The sequence below is a fragment of the Cornus florida genome, unplaced genomic scaffold (genome assembly GCF_030987335.1).
Source record: "Cornus florida cultivar Cherokee Brave unplaced genomic scaffold, ASM3098733v1 CherokeeBrave_3.0.0_Hap2_Chr11, whole genome shotgun sequence".
NCBI lineage: Eukaryota > Viridiplantae > Streptophyta > Magnoliopsida > Cornales > Cornaceae > Cornus > Cornus florida.
The window spans coordinates 73,246,384-73,263,734 of NW_026775581.1; positions in this window are offsets into that span (position 1 = coordinate 73,246,384).

Below are 17,351 nucleotides of genomic sequence, written 5' to 3' on the forward strand. Positions count from 1 at the left end.
TGTGTGTGTGTGTCTCTCTCTCCGTCTTTGTGTTGAGTTTTAAGATCAATTTTTTACTAGTATTCTGTAGCAGCCTGTGTAAAATCATTACAAGATTCATGCAATATTGTAAGTGCAAAATTTCGCTCAACCAATAATGACTGAGAAAAATAAAACAACTCACTCAAAAACAATAAAAATAAATAAGAACAATGTGTAGAGAAGTGTGGAATTGCTTGATCCTTTATTGGAGGTCTTAGCCTCTATTTATATACAAAAGATTGCAAAATTATGGTAGGACTCGCGTTGCTTGCCCTCCAATTCTTTCTATATAACCATTCTTTTCTAATAGAGTTCTTTCCATTGTTGAATTTTCCATACATAGAACTTGCCTTGTACAGAACTTCCTATCCGAATTTTCCTTCTACGGTAAATTCTTCAAATGGTAGGATTTGTGCATTCTTGGGCTGAATATATTTTGATCCGGCTGGGCTTGGGTAACAGGCCGGATGTTAAATACTCATATCTGGGCTGACGACAAGCTGGGCTGATGGCTTCTTGATTCGGCCTTGATGGAATGGTCTTGGGCTGTAAATACCCTCAACTTGGGCTTGAGCATGATGGGCCTTATATGTCCTTGGCCTGAAGATATGGGTAGTGGTGACGTGTGCGTTTTTTATTGGAATGAGTTTTTTTCCCTCCACACTTTGCCCCAAATTCCATTTTTAATTGAGTGACGGCTCCTATTAAAGAGGGAATTGAAACCGGTTTTCACTTTGCTTCAGAAACGGTTCGTGGCCTTTCGTTATTACTTCCGTCGCACAAGATTTTGCAAGAGTTACATTTGCCCTTGCTGCACTTCTGCGTCCTTCATTTCATCGCTTCCTTCGCTTTGTCAAGTTAGTCTCGCATCTTTCTCTTCAATCTTTCATTATGAGTACTTCATCTACTCCCGAACGTGTAGACCTTGGGGATTCTGAATCCACACCTTCATCTTCCCCCATTCGCATTAGGGCTCCCCCTCCTAGGGTTTCTACAGATCGCCCTTCGTTGAATCCATCAGGTACTTCCCCTCTTCCAACCGAAACATCCACCTCATGCTCTGATTACGTTCTTACCCATGAAGAGAAGAAAGCAATCATCTCTATTCGCCGCATCAAATTCTCTATTGCTTCGGTAATGGAAGAATTTGATGTTCCTGAAGGAGTAGACATTGCAGAATATCCCGAGGGTGTCGATTTCACCTCCGGCGAGGGAATTGAGGAGGATGAGTTGCTTCTTTCTGTAGGGCACCTTAACGCCCTCCGATTCCCTCTTCATCCCTTCTATCATTTAGTTTTCAATAAGCTAGGTCTTGCCCCCCTTTAAGTAAATCCCAATTTCTTTCGCATCCTTTCGGCGTTGTTGGTGCGCCGGAAATTAGAGGCTCTGGATTTGACCCTTGCCGACCTTCTGCTTACTTACAATATATCTAAGCATGGGACCGAGCCTGGTCGCTTCTTTTTTACCTCTCCCCTTCATCAAAGGATATGCACGAACCTTCCTTCATCCGAAAAGAAATGGAAAGAAATGATGGTTGTAGTTCAAGGGAAATGGTTCGTGTCCCAATCAATTGCGCTTCCCATTCCGCGCAAATTCGGGAAATTAGGTATAGAATATTTAACCTCCCTTCATACCAAGTGTTCTGGCTGTTTTCCTTGCCAAGTCTTAACATTTCGCCGTATTTATGAATTTCTTGGCGTTTTTTCAGCTACATTCCTGGCCTCCGCAGCAAGGAATAGACTTTCTTTTCTTGAGGAACGAGTCTGGAGTAACCCCTCGCCTATCGAGGACCTGCTAACTTCCTCCAACCTCAAGGACATTGCTTCCAGTGCCGTTGCTGCAGACCTCATGGACCTGGCTTTACCATCCTTTGACAGTTTCCCTATGACCGAGGAGGAGATACGGCGGGCTGAGGCTTTAAAAAAAAAAGCCGGAGATGCCCAACCCTTGGTCGTCATTGGATCAACTGAGGATGAGGTGGAGGTTGAGGAACCACCATTGAAGAAATCTCGCCTCAACCCCTCTTCCTCTGGCAAGGGCAAAGTCCCCTCTAAAAGCAAAGGGAAAAAAGCTGGGGAGGCTGAACCTGAAGATGAAGTCAGGGCCTTTGTTCTTGCTGAGACTGGAGCTCCTTGGACTCCTTCCTTCACCAGGGCTGACAGGTCAGTCCTACACTCAAGGGATTCTGTGGTTACAGACCCTTCAGCTGCACTGGCGGTGGCTCGAGGAATGTGGCTCCTAAAGGACGAGGAAGCCATCAGCCAAATGGGGCTGGAGCAACTACTCCCCTCTGCCCCAGTCCGGGCCATAGAGGTTCGCATTGCACCTTCAGAATTATGCTACTCTTGCCTGCTTGTGTTTCTATTTATGCTTATATTTGCTTCCCTGTTAAACAGAGTCTATACCACACCATGGCCCTCTGCGCCACTGCTGAAGCTCAATCCCTCTCCATCAAGAAGTTGGAAAAGGATCTTGACAATGCAGAGAAGAGAGCCACTACTGCCTCTACCAATCTAAAGATAGCTTCTGAAGCCAAGGATGCGTATAAGAGGCAGTTGTCAGCCTCTGAGGCTAAGGTGGATTCTCTTCAGGCCGAGGTTCAACGCCTGACCGAGGCTCTTACTACTTGCTTCAAGGCGGGGAAGCAAATGCAGGGGCGCTACTCCTGTCTGGTGCACCTGGCTAGTGCTAAGGCATTCCGGTCTGGCTATAATCAGGGCTCAGGCCCTAAGACGATGGATCCGGACGCCTTTGACAAGCAGGTGGGGGTGCACTTCCCATATGATGAAGGGCCAGAGGCTTTGGAAGCTGAAATTCGCTTTGCCGAGATGGTGAAGGCACACCTGAAGGGTACTCCTAGCTCCCCTGCTCCTGCGGCTACCTCAAGTCCTAATGTAGTGGATGCTTTTGAATCTACTCCCTTCGATCCGAAGAGGAAGTAGAACTATGTATTTTGTTTTTATGAACAGCCTGTTTTGGGATAATGAATATAACTTTTCGTTTTAGGCTTGCCTGACTTGTTTTTGCTGTATGCTCTTGATATATTTCTCTGACTGGTAATGTGTTTAAACACTAAACATTGTCTTTATAATTCGGATTTATGCTATCCGTGAAAATGCAAGGATTGTGGGAAGAAGAAGATCCTTTTAACAGTTTAGTTGATATCGCAGGATAAGTCGTATGGATAATGATTTAACTGTTAAATGAACCTTCCTCGCCTTCTACTTGCCTTCAGTATACATACTCTTTCCTTCTCATGTGTTCCTGATGTGGGGTGGAATATGATGAACTTATGACATATCCGCATACACAAGGTATTAAACACTTGGAGTCCGGAGGAAAGAGTTCTGATCTGAATAAGACACTTAGGGTCCGAAGCTGCCTCGGATACTCAGGATCCGAGGCGAATTATACATTCCCTGGCGTGGAGCCGAAGGGGGGTTTTGCCGAACCGAACACGTAGGGTCCGAGGCGAGATTTTCGCCGAGCTGAACACTTAGGGTCCGAGGTGAATGACCTATTCTCTGGCGCTGAGCCCAAGGGGAGGTTTAAATGAATCACTCCCCGGCGCTGAGCCGGAGGGGAGGTTTTGCCGAGCCGGACATTTAGGGTCCGAGGCGAGATTTTCGCCGAGCCGAACACTTAGGGTTCGAGGCGAATGACCTATTCTCCGGCACTGAGCCCGAGGGGAGGTTTAAATGAATCACTCCCCGGCGCTGAGCCAGAGGGGAGGTTTTGCCGAGCCGGACACTTAGGGTCCGAGGCGAGAGAACTACTCCCCGGCGCTGAGCCTGAGGGGAGGTTGTGCCGAACCGGACACTTGAAGTCCGAGGCGAATGAATTACCCCCCAGCGCTGAGCCTGAGGGGAGGTTTATTTCATATTTTTCCTCAAAATTACTTATTATGAGGCTGAAGACTCAAAAATGATAGGAGGCCAAGAAAGCGAGTAACAGTGGCTGTGAAGTTCTCCATTTGTCGACTTTAGAGACCTGCCTCCACTGATACTCCCTTCTTGGCAGCCAAATGTTGTGGACCGCGCATATATGAACCGCATTTATTCTCTATTTCTATCCGATGTGGGACATAGACTAAATTTTGTCAAAAAAGTCGGTGTAAGGAATGCCTCTGGTATTGAGCTTGACAGCTTTAAATACCAGTGGGCCCTCCTTACACCGTAATTAACTATTTGAATATTCCCATATATAACAGAATGTAGCACATACTGTTTTATCGATGTGGGATAGAAAGTTTTAAGCACAGGCCATAATTCATGTGTTTTGTGTCTTGTGTGCTTGTTGGTTTTTGTGTTTGTGTTTTGTTCGTTTTTGTTTTTGTTTTGTAAAAATCATTGTTTTGTGCGACTTGGCATGCGCATAAAAATTGCGTAATCATAGAGTTCGTATGACTCCCCATTTTTATAAAAAGAAACAAAAACAGAGGAGAGTGATATTGAATAGAGAAGCAAAATAAAGAAAAGTTTCGCTAACTGCGGACATATTCAGCCTTATTTGTGAAGAACTTATAGCAAAATTGACAAACTTAACTAATGGAAATACCTTTTCAGGTGTATTGCGTTCCAAGGACGCGCAATGGGGCGTCCGCCAGCTTCGGCCAAACGATATGCTCCTTTCCCCACTACTTCGGTAACTCTGTAGGGTCCAGTCCAATGAGGTTCCAGTTTCTTTACATGAGCTGTCTCCTGCTTCAACACCCAATCACCTACCACAAAACTCCTGATCCTGATGCGTTTGTTATAACTGTTACACACCTGTTGTTGGTAGGCCGCGAGTCGAATTGCTGCTGCATCTCTCCTTTCGTCCACCAAATCAAGGCTATGTTCGAGTTGTTGCTCATTGTGCCCCTCCAGCACCAAGGATGTCCGAAAGGTTGGGATTATGGACTCGGTAGGAATGACAGCTTCGGACCCATATGCCATAGCAAATGGGCTTTCTCCCGTAGGTCGTCTTGGAGTGGTTCGATAGGCCCAAAGCACTTGAGGGAGATTCTCGTACCACTTTGTCTTCAATTTCTCCAATTTTTTCTTTAAGCACCCAAATATCGTGCGATTAGTTATTTCAGCTTGCCCATTGCCTTGTGGATAACTAACTGCAGCCAACTTTTGCAAGATTCCATGTTCGCTAAAGAATTTCCTTGTACTTCTATTATCGAGGTTCTTACCATTGTCCATTACGATGACTTTTGGTACCCCAAACCGGCAAATAATGTTGCTCCAAATGAAATGCTTTACTTCTTCGTGGGTGATGCTAGAGAAGGCTTCAGCTTCCACCCACTTGGTGAAGTAATCAGTAGCCAGAAGCACATGCTCCTTTTTGTCCATGGTTTTGGGCAATGGTCCTACTATATCAATCCCCCATTGGGCGAACGGCCATGGATTAGCCATGGCGTGCAAACCCTCGGCAGGTTGGTGCTTTATTAGACCATAACGCTGACACTTGTCACATCGTCTTGAGTACTCCTCGGCATTCCGAGCCAAGTATGGCCAGAAATAACCTTGGGTCAGAATTTTGTGTGCAAAGGATCTTCCTCCAGAGTGGTTTCCACAATCTCCTTCATGAACTTGTTTTAGAATTGTGAGAGCCTCAGTAGGGGTTACACACTTGAGATAGGGACCGGAGAATGACCTTCGGTACAACTGGTTATTGATGATGGCATACTTAGCCGCGGTAAGCCTAAGCTTCCTTGCCTCAGCTTTCTGATTCGGGAGAACCCCTTCCTTGAGGTAGGCTTCGATTGGATCAATCCAGCAGGGCTCGCGTGGTACTTCCGGGATCACCATCACCTCTTGCTGGGGATTAATGCTAGGTCCTTCGAGAACATCGATTGGAACAAGCCGAACCAATTCTTCATCTGAAGACGATGCGGCTGCGGCCAATCGATCTGCTTCGGCATTTTCATCTCGTGGTACCTAATGGAACTCGATTTGATCGAACTCTCGGATAGCACTCTCTACAGCATCTTTGTATGACTTCATACGTTCCTCCTTGGGAGAATATTGCCCTGTCACTTGATTGATCACAAGCTGTGAATCACTAAAAACTTTTAAACATCGTACCTGTAGCTGTTTAGCTAGCCGAAGTCCGGCAAGCATTGCCTCATACTCGGCCTCGTTATTAGTAGATGGGAAATCTAGCAGAATTGACTGCTGCAGCTTGGTACCCTCGGGTGTTGTGATGTCAATACCAGCCCCTACCCTCTTCCGGTTGGACGAGCCATCAACTCGTAACTCCCAGTATGGCTCTGGAAGTGTCGGTTCCTCAGGTTGATCTTCGTACTCTAGTAGGAAATCCGCTACCGACTGCCCCTTGTGAGATACCTTCGGTGCATAGGTGATGTCAAAAGAGCTAAGTTCAATAGCCCATTTTGTAATTCGACCAGACAGGTCTGGTTTAGCTAGGATAGCCCGTATAGGGTAATTTGTAAGTAACACTATGCTGTGAGACTCGAAGTAATGTCGAAGTTTCCTCTTGGCATAAATTAACGCCAGGATTACCTTTTCTGTCTTGCTGTACCGTGTCTCGGCATCCGTCATAGTTTTGCTTGTGTAAAAGATTGGGTGTTGAACCTTGTCTTCTTCTTTGATCAACACTGCACTTGTTGCTACAGCTGATACTGCCAGGTACAGGATGAGAGTGTTTCCGGGCGTTGGAGCAGAAAGGATTGGGGGTTTTGCCATGTAGCTTTTCAATTGATTGAGAGCTTCCTGCTGCTGAGGTCCCCACATATCTTTGTTTTTGGATCGAATAGCATCAAAGAAAGGTTTATACTTATCAGATAATCGGGATATGAACCGGCTGAGAGCCGCAATTCGGCAGGTTAGAACTTGCACTTCCCTGCGAGTTTTCGGTTCCTGGTTCTGTATGAGTGCCTTTGCCTGAGCTGGGCTTACTTCTATTCTTCTTTTATTTACGACGTGCCCAAGGAACTGTCCTGACGAAACGGCGAAGGAGCACTTGGTGGGGTTCAGCTTCATATTGTATCTCTTGAGAGTATCAAAGACCTCCTGGAGGTGCTTCGGGTGGTCCTCTTTCCGTATACTTTTAACCACCATATCATCGATATAGGCTTCAACTATATTGCCCAGCAGATTACTGAAAATTTTATTGACAAGTCGCTGGTAGGTGGCTCCGGCATTCTTTAGACCGAAGGGCATCACTCTGTAGCAGTAAGTGCCCGTTTCTGTGATGAAAGCAGTTTTCTCCTCATCTTCAGGATTCATGGGAATCTGATTATAGCCAGAGTATGCGTCGAGGAATGTGAGCCTCTCATAACCCGTCGTAGCATCCACCATTTGATCAATCTTGGGCAGAGGAAAGCTATCTTTTGGGCAAGCTTTGTTAAGGTTGGTATAATCTACGCACACCCTCCATTTCCCATTCTTCTTTTGAACGACTACTACATTCGAGAGCCATTGTGGGTATTGCACCTCTCGAATGAATTCTGCTTGTAACAGTTTATTCACTTCCTCGGCTATTATGCGATTGCGTTCAGGTGCGAACCGTCGGTGCCTCTGTTTGACTGGCCTGAATTCTGGGTTAACCCTCAGACTATGGTATGAGACTGTAGGATTGATCCCCACCATATCTGAGTGATCCCAGGCAAAGACATCCGAATTGCACCGAATAAACCTGATCAATGCTTCCTTCTCTTCGGCGGTGCAAGATGAGCCAATGTAGGTGATCTTTTGAGGGTCTCCGAGGACTACCTCTACAGCTTCGAGGGACTCCTCGGTAGGTGCTTCAGCTTCGGCTTCTTCCTCTGCCTTGAGATACTTGGGCAGAGGATACTGTAGCTGCTATTTGATTGCGTCTTTGGGATTCGCCTCTGACTGAGGTGATTTCGACACTTTCTTTGCTTCGTGTAGCGTTAGCATGTAACATTCTTTGGCAGTAACCTGGTCTCCCCAGAGGTCGATGACCTCCCTGCCATCCGGGGATAAACACCTCATTACTTGATGAAGTGTAGAAGGGACTCCATTCATACGATGGATCCAACCTCTTCCCATAATGAGGTTATAAGATGGATGAATCTCTGTCACGACGAAGTTTTCCTTTAGAGTTCTCTTTGCTGCAGTAACGGATAGATCGACCACCCCAAGCGGATTCACCTTAGTACCATCAAATCCCATTAGGGGGCCGGAAGTTGGCCTGATGGATGATGGTGAAATCCCCAACTGATCAAAAGCTGTTTTTGTAATGATGTTGGCGCTACTTCCCGGATCTACCAGCACTCTCCTGATCATGTAATTCGCTACCAGGAGGCTGATGACCAAGGGGTCCTCATGCGGGCGCTGGACTCTAGAAAGGTCATAGTTACCGAATCCAATGTTGATGCTGCCTGGTGCAACTGTGTTTACCGAAGACAACCTGCGTAACTTATGAGCCTCTCGCAGCCTGGATCTGTACAACTCTTCAGATTCTTCATCATCCTCTGACCTTCCGTGTATAGCATGGATAACCTTTACCTGACCGCTCTCTACCCGTCGAGGGTTAACCTCCCGAGGTCTTACGTGCTCCTTTGTGGCGAGATACTCCACCAATTCTCCTCTCGCTATCATGCTTTCTACTTGTCGCTGTAGGGACCTGCAGTCATTGGTGGTATGCCCATAATCTCTATGGTAGGCACAATGTTTGCTTTTGTCCCTCTGCTCCAAGGGTTGCTTCATGGGCTGAGGAGTTGCAAACCTCGTCTTATTCTCTTGGAATAGGCGCGCCAAGGTAGTACGGAGAGGGGTAAGCCTGTCCTCTGTCCTTCGCCTTTTCTCAGACGCTTGGGTGACTTGTGTGGCGGTATGAGGGGCCTTCTGCATCCTTGTGCTCGCAGCTTTCTCTCGAGACTTGTTTTCCACCGTGACGAGGGTAGCGTGCTGTGCACAGTGGGCTACGTTTTCCTCCAACCGGATGTAGATTTGTGCCCTAGCGTTCAAAGTCTGTAAATCCGGGGGGGGGGGGGGAATATTTGACTAAGGATGTGTGAAACTTGGTTTCCTGGATCATCGCCAACTTAAACGTTTCGATTGCCGTGGCAGGATGGCAATCTGCTATCTCCGAGGCCTCCATGTTAAACCTGGATAAAAAATCTTGCAAAGTTTCTCCCTTCCTTTGCCTTATGGTGAAAAGGCTGGCGATACTTTTCTTCTGCTTCTTATTTCTGCAATACTGGGCTAAGAACATGGTGCACAAGGTCTCATAGTCAGGGATAGACTTGTGTGGCCTATTCCTGAACCATTCTAACGCTGCTCCGGTTAAACTGGTAGGAAAAACCTTACACATCCACGGATCATTATGATCGTCCAGTGCCATCTTTTGCGCATAATGATCAAGATGCCGAGAGGGGTCTCCTGCCCCATCGAACTGGGTGAAGGATGGCATAGTGAACTTCTTCGGCCTCTCCACAAGGTACACCTCGTCAGTAAAGGGGGTCTTGACCAAGGAATTCTTGTGCTCTCTAGCCATCTTGGCTGGTGTCTGGACTCTCAAGAGCTTCTTTTCGTCGAAGGCATCTTGTACACGTGCGCCATCCGGAACGCCATTGGACCATACCGTAAGCCTACGGCTGGACTCGGCCTGTTCGTCCTGAGTGCGATGCGGGAGATTATCCGAAGCAACCGCCTCGGACCTCGTCCTTTGCTTTTGCTAAACCTTACTAGGTCGAGCCCCGTTGGGTGGTGTCTTGTTGGCTGGAGGCTCGTGAACCGGAGGTAAATTCCGGGTGGGAGGTGGTGCCGCAGCATCGCCTGGTGGTGGTTATGGCGTTAGCCTGGCCATGGCCGTGTGCAGCGTATGAGTCTGCTGCTGAAGCGCAGCTATCTGGGCGACACTCGTATCGTTTACTTGCCGGAGTGTCTCAAATTGGTGCAAGAACTCTTTTCGCATCTTTTGCATCAATTCTATCCGTTGATTCATTACTGACTCTCCGTTTGACATTCCAGACACGATTAAAGGATTTAATTTGAAGAACAAGTGGGAGTATATTTCTATACGGTTCCCACAGACGGCGCCAAAGTGTAGGTGCAAAATTTCGCTCAACCAATAATGACTGAGAAAAATAAAACAACTCACTCAAAAACAATAAAAATAAATAAGAACAATGTGTAGAGAAGTGTGGAATTGCTTGATCCTTTATTGGAGGTCTTAGCCTCTATTTATATACAAAAGATTGCAAAATTATGGTAGGACTCGCGTTGCTTGCCCTCCAATTCTTTCTATATAACCATTCTTTTCTAATAGAGTTCTTTCCATTGTTGAATTTTCCATACATAGAACTTGCCTTGTACAGAACTTCCTATCCGAATTTTCCTTCTACGGTAAATTCTTCAAATGGTAGGATTTGTGCATTCTTGGGCTGAATATATTTTGATCCGGCTGGGCTTGGGTAACAGGCCGGATGTTAAATACTCATATCTGGGCTGACGACAAGCTGGGCTGATGGCTTCTTGATTCGGCCTTGATGGAATGGTCTTGGGCTGTAAATACCCTCAACTTGGGCTTGAGCATGATGGGCCTTATATGTCCTTGGCCTGAAGATATGGGTAGTGGTGACGTGTGCGTTTTTTATTGGAGGGAGTTTTTTTCCCTCCACAAATATATAATCATATATATACAAAAAAAAATTAAGTAGGTCAAAACTTTCTTTGGAGGTTTGAATAAATTAAACACGGGTACACCGTTCAATATTAATTACTTTAACATTTTCTAAACTCGTTTGTCAGCGACAGGAAATGACTTTTTTTTTTTTTTTTTGTTCTTTCCTAAACCGGGAAATGCCTTTGAATGTGAAAAGTCAATAATGCACTTATTTTATAATAATATAATATATTTTATTTTATATAAGGGGAGGTCAAATTTATTATTTTATAGAGGAGTGTTATTTACAGTCGTGCAAACGACTGTTCATTCACAGTCGCACCTCCTATTAGCTAAAAAAATAATTATAGAAGATGTAATTAATGCTGTTTTTTCCTATTTTATTAGAACTATGAAATTTCAACAAATAGGACCAAATTACCCTTTTATATTTATTCTTTTTTTTTTCTATACTACTTGTACGTGTACACGCAATCTTGATTCTTTCTTTGCTTACATACCTTCTTTTTTTTTTTAATTGTTTTTAACTATTTATATACTCGGATTTTTCACTGTTTTTTTTTCTTTTCTTTTCTTTTTTTCAATTATTTCCTTTTCTTTGTTCACACACACACATTGTATTTACCATATTGTAAATAAATTAGAAAATCATACTTCTCTTGTTTCACATATTAACTAAAACTCAAATTTTATAATATTACTTCAATTAAAACTCAATCTCTTAATAGTATTTCAATTAAATTACATAAACCCAATAAAAAATCCATCAAGGTGAACATATAAAGTTAAAATATATGTAACAAACAAAGGAAAGAAAGAGGAAATAATATAAAAAGGGTAATTTGGTCATGTAAGTTGAAATTTCATAGTTCCAATAAAATAGGAAAAGACGACATTAATTACATCTTCTATAATTAATTTTTTAACCAATAGGAGATGCGACGGTGAATGGACAGTCGCTTACGTGACTGTGAATGACACTCCTCTATTTTATAAAACTTGGTGAAAAAAGAAAAGGCTGATGGAAGGAAAAGAAAGGAAATGTAGTGGAAGGAAACGAAATATGTTTGGAATACATCATTAAAGAAAAGGCCGATGGACATGATTTATGATTTGGATGATTTGCTCGATGATTTCACTACTGAAACTTTGCGACTCCAGGCAGAATCTAAGTGTTGGTTTTAGTTGCATTTTTTGTAAAGTACGTGTTACCCTTTATCTTCACATTGATCCCCTTATAATCTTATATTATACTATAAATATATAATGTCTTAGTACTTGAAACTGTTTATGCGATCGACTCTGTGACTTGCCTATATTGGAAAGGATTTCAGAATGATATGAGTATATTTTTGTTAGTTTGTCTAATTTTTAGAAAATATAATTTACATTAATTTTCTAGTATAGTCTGTATGCATTTGATGTTAAGATATATATGATTAGAATACATGAATTCGTCTATGAAAATGAGATGTAATCCTATGAGAAAAAGCTATTTTAAATGAAAGAGTTTGTAACGATCCGAATCCGAGGGTTCGAATTGCTAACCGGGTTACTTACCCGAACTCGAGGTCGTCTAAGGGCACTATGGTAAGTTCTAAGGCCGATACATAATGTACGTGCTATCCAAAACTTATACAAAACAAATGAAATCATAAATATAAAAGATAACAAAACAGTCCACTAACCCATTCAAACTTATGGAGGAACGTCATTCGCCACTTTCTTCCCGCAACCTGAAAAATGTTAAAATGATGGGGTGAGCATAAAGCTCAATAGGAAGTGTCTAAGACACACCTCTTACGACTCCGTGAATCCATACAATGAATAAAATGTGAAAGAACGGGATTATATTTCAGGAAAAACAAGTAAAGTAACGATAATAATCAACAAATACATACGCAAGTCGTCTAACCACCAAATATACAATCTATGCTAATGCAATGCCATGCCATGCAATGTCGCTTCCCATTTCCAAAACAATATCATTTCAACTTCCAAACCGTTAGTGTAATCCGACCCAAAACACCTCCAAGGCGTCACGAATGGAGGGTTGACTAACTATCCACGACCACAAGGCACTTCCAAGGCGTCACATCCGGCCTAGTTAGCTCAACCATACTCCATTCTAGACCACACTAACACCACGGACCACTAGGCGCTTCCTAGGTGTTCGGTTTTCACAAATATTTTCAAAAATGTTTCCCCAAAACAATTTCATTGGTTCTAAAAAAAATACTTTTCCTTTTTTTTTTTTTTTCAATGGATGCATGAATGCTTCATACTTCACAATTTATTATAATTTTCACTTCATCAAACCTTAACAACTTTTTATACTAAAGAAAAAATTTCTAATGAATTTATAACATGTTTTAAGTCAACGAAATTTCTACAATTACAGATATTAAATAAGGACATAGTCACAAAATCATACTTTCCATATCCAATCAACAAATCATACACACATATGTTATTTACACATAACACACATAGAGATACACATCATATATCTAGCATCATGGCAATTTCTCAAGAAAAATTTACAATAAATCACATACATTCCATCTACATCATGATCATATTATTAAGGGAAATTCTTAACATTTATTTTCACAATTTCAACATCACTTTTCTTAACAATTAAAAATCATGGGGCATTTAAAATGTCAATACTAAGCATGTATCTTCATTACCAAGTATATAATCATAATCATTGGTTCAATTAACACATGTAATACATCAATTACCTTAATTACATATAACCACAACAACATAGGAAAAATTGCTAAAATCAACCATGCTTAGAATCAAATTAAAAGGGAAAACTCACAAAAGGTCAAAGAAAACATGAATTAGAACACCTCTACCTCAATTTTGTAGAAAAACTCCCAAATGGGTTCAAATTTTTGAAGTCCTAGGGGAGGCCAAAAGCTAAAATTGCTTACATAGACTTAAAAATCACGCCGAGCTCTTCAATTTGCTGCAAATGGCACCCAAAAATTCCTAGTGGTTAAAGATTAATTGAAGTTTGAAGTTTGATTGAGAAAAGAAAAGAAAAATGTAAGGAAATAGGTGAGAGAGAGAGCTAGCCGGGGAGAGAGAAAAATGAGACCAAAAATGTGGTCTCATTGCTTTAGGTGCACTAATGGTGGGTCCCCCTACATTTGACTTTTCTAAATTTCTTATCCACCACACATATATTCATATGAAAAAAAATTACAAACATTACAATCTACCCTCCTTAAAAGATTTCGTCCTCGAAATCTACCCTTTTTAAAGAAGGAGACCCACAACTATACACCTTCCTTAGAAACACCTCACCAAACCGTAGAACTAAGAACTCAACAACCTTGTTGCCTTTTACACCATATGCCAATAGGCAATCATACCCTGTTGTCAGAAAAAACCCAATGCTCACCACCCTATGAGGGTATTCACAACATCATACATAAAACCCGCTGGATTCTACACTCGACTTAAAACTAACACCGGTCCCTTCTACTCCACTACATAAGGCTTCAGAGCCCGAAAGAAGAACGGTCACAAGACCCCTGAACATGACAATATCCTATCTCAACTCATCCTTTAAAGGACACACAAAACTCCAAACAAAGAACCCCGTTCATCTCAGAATCAAGCTCAACTCTAATGTACACATCTCTGTCAGACCGAACACTCACTACCTAACACTTAACTACACCATTACATACTCGTACAACGACTACCAATCACACCAAGCAGCAATCACTAAACTTATCATCCTTAAGATGACTAACTGACGGTGTGTTCGTCGCTCTACACCACAAGCTTGAGAAGAGTGTGCAATTAGGCGAGGACCAAGTTTTACATTTATAATGCCACTACAACCTTCACTAAAATATAGCTAGGGCAAGTAGGGATCGTCCCAAGGGATCAAGAAGTCGTATTATGGTTGTGGAATCGCAATTAAGGTTAGTAGGTCGAATGATCAAACAATTGGTTGGTTGGTTGATTAAACTAGAGAGCAATTTAAACTAAAACAAAGACAATGAAATGCAATAAAGAGTAAGTAAGAGATGGAGGATCTTGAGGTTAGAGATCACCACTAAGCATAGCTTTTTTTCATCCATTAACAAGTGATTAATGAGGGAAACATGTGTGTAATAATGGTGTGTGTGTGTGTTTGGTTGATTCAATTAGCAATGATGACCCAATAAGCATATATTATCTAAACAACATAGTGAAAATCACAACATATCAAAGCAAGTCATTAATCCTTTCATTAAGCTCACAATCCAAATATACCACAAGGTTAGAGACATATGCTACTTGCATTCAAAAGCATGGAATATCAAACAATAAGCATGAATTGTCCTCCCATTTAACAACTACACTACATCTACACTACAACTATGCTACCAACATGAAATTAAACTAATTAAACTAAGGGAGAGGCACAATCCATCAAGAAATAAGTATGAACCATCAAGAAAATGACAAGAGTATTCTATTAAGCACTATGTTTTGACAATCTCTAGATCCATAGCATTAATACACATAAACATGTATCAATAACACAAAATCTAGAAATAAGCACATGAATATCTATTCTAGCAAACATAGACATATGGATAGAATGAAATAATCAATTGGAAGCATTAAACCATATAAATCATTGAATAAATAAGATCTATATATATGAAAATGTCAAAACATGTATTACAACACAAATCCTTAATAATACACAAAATCAAGATGTAGAAAGCATGCTTAGGGCTAACTCTAGCCCCAAGAAGATGTCTAGCCACTCATGGTAATGCTTCTCCAACCCTCAAGGGCAAGCTCCATGGATGAGATTTGCTCCTTGTTGATGAAGAACTCCAAGCTATAGCCTTCATCTCTTTTGCTTCCTCACTAAGAATGCTCTAAAAAAATATCTCTAAGAGGCTCTCTAAGAATCTTAAGCATCTCCCTCAAAAAGTGTATCATATTCCTTATATAGGTAGGTCAAATGACACCCAAAATGCGCTGGAGTCGTGCACAAAATATTCCCCAATGATTGGATAAGGACAACTTTCGATGAGATGGGAATTTTAACTTTTTCGCGCTGGAGGAAGTTCGATCGATCGAACCTTGGACTTGGATCGATCGAACTTGGCTGAGATTTATCGAACTGAGGTTGGATCGATCCACTGGGCTGCACCTTTTTGGATAAAAACAAATCTGAGATATTTTGGAGATATTTTTGGGAAAAGGACAAAAACGGTTGGTAGGGTGGTACAACTGGATAAGATCAATCATTTGGATAAGGACAAGGGGGTTCGATCGATCGAAGAATGATGTTGGATCGATCGAACTTTAGGTTCTTTGAATGTGAACGTTGTGGCTTAGATCCATCTGGAAGTGCTGAGATCGATCCATGTTGGATCGATCGAACTATGATCTTGGATCGATCGAAATGTTGAGTTCCACCTTTTTCTTCCTTTTTGCTTCCACTTTGCTCATTTATTTGATTCATCCCAGAATTGCTTCATTTCTGCTCTTATTTGGCTGAGTTAGCTTATTTTAGGGATAAGTACCTGAAAATGGAAATAACACTAAATCAATCTAAAACGGTAAAATAAGATAGATAAAGGTTCTAGAATACCTAAACTTAACGGGTTTAAATGCGCACTTTTTAGCGCTCATCACTAAACAACAAATCTCCTAACGACTACATAATCTTGAGTCACCAGAGTAATAAAACGTACTATCTTATACCTAAAACCCAAATCCTCAAAACCAGATATTCAATAATCAATGATCATGCTACAACCCTTTACCAGACACTTAGTACTACCTAACACACTCCGTCACCCAAAACAAACCATCCGAATCCACACTGTCACACTGACACAACCCGCAATACCATACTCTCACAATTCCTGACAACCCAAAACAATCATAGATCTTTGACCCGACATCGTGCTAAAGAGGGATTGATTCAGGAGAAATGGTTGGCCAGGCCATTCTCATCCTCGATCCGGTCTCAACATAGATGTCGTCCTTATCCTCAGGTCTAAACCTCTAACACATCCCCACACAGTCCATAAAACAACCAAGAGATCCACTCACTATCCACCCATCGTTCCATATAACCTCAACAACTATACAATCACATATTAACATGCTAAAAGTAACACAACAATCATTCCTCGATCACATAATCATAACAAGCTAAAAGCAACACGACACCAAACGTCACAATCATTAACCAGCATTAAAGATCCCTAATTTTCGCATAACATCCACACCAGGTAAACAACTCATAACATTACTCGATTCAATTCCTACCCCGTCAAAACACACAATACAATCATCTCATGCCTAAAACCTCAAAATCAAAGTCAATTATTCCTATTATTCCTCAATAGAATCACACATTCACTTTCTCTAATCACAAAATTCTGAGGCAACATTGGCACTTATCCTCAAGACACTATTCGAATCAAACGCCTATAGAAACATTTGAGTACATGACTCGCATCACATCACCTAATCATTCTCAAACTGTCATTCACAACACATTCTCTAGCCATCATCGCTAGTACTAATCACTAGAAACATACTATCCCTAATCGACAACTCGTGCCTCACACATCACCTGTCAAGAACACTCTCAGAACAAGCACCACAAAACCAAAGACTCCACCTCCCTCCGTGGGAGTGAGTTGACCTATTCAACCAAACTTTTACCGGTGAACTCT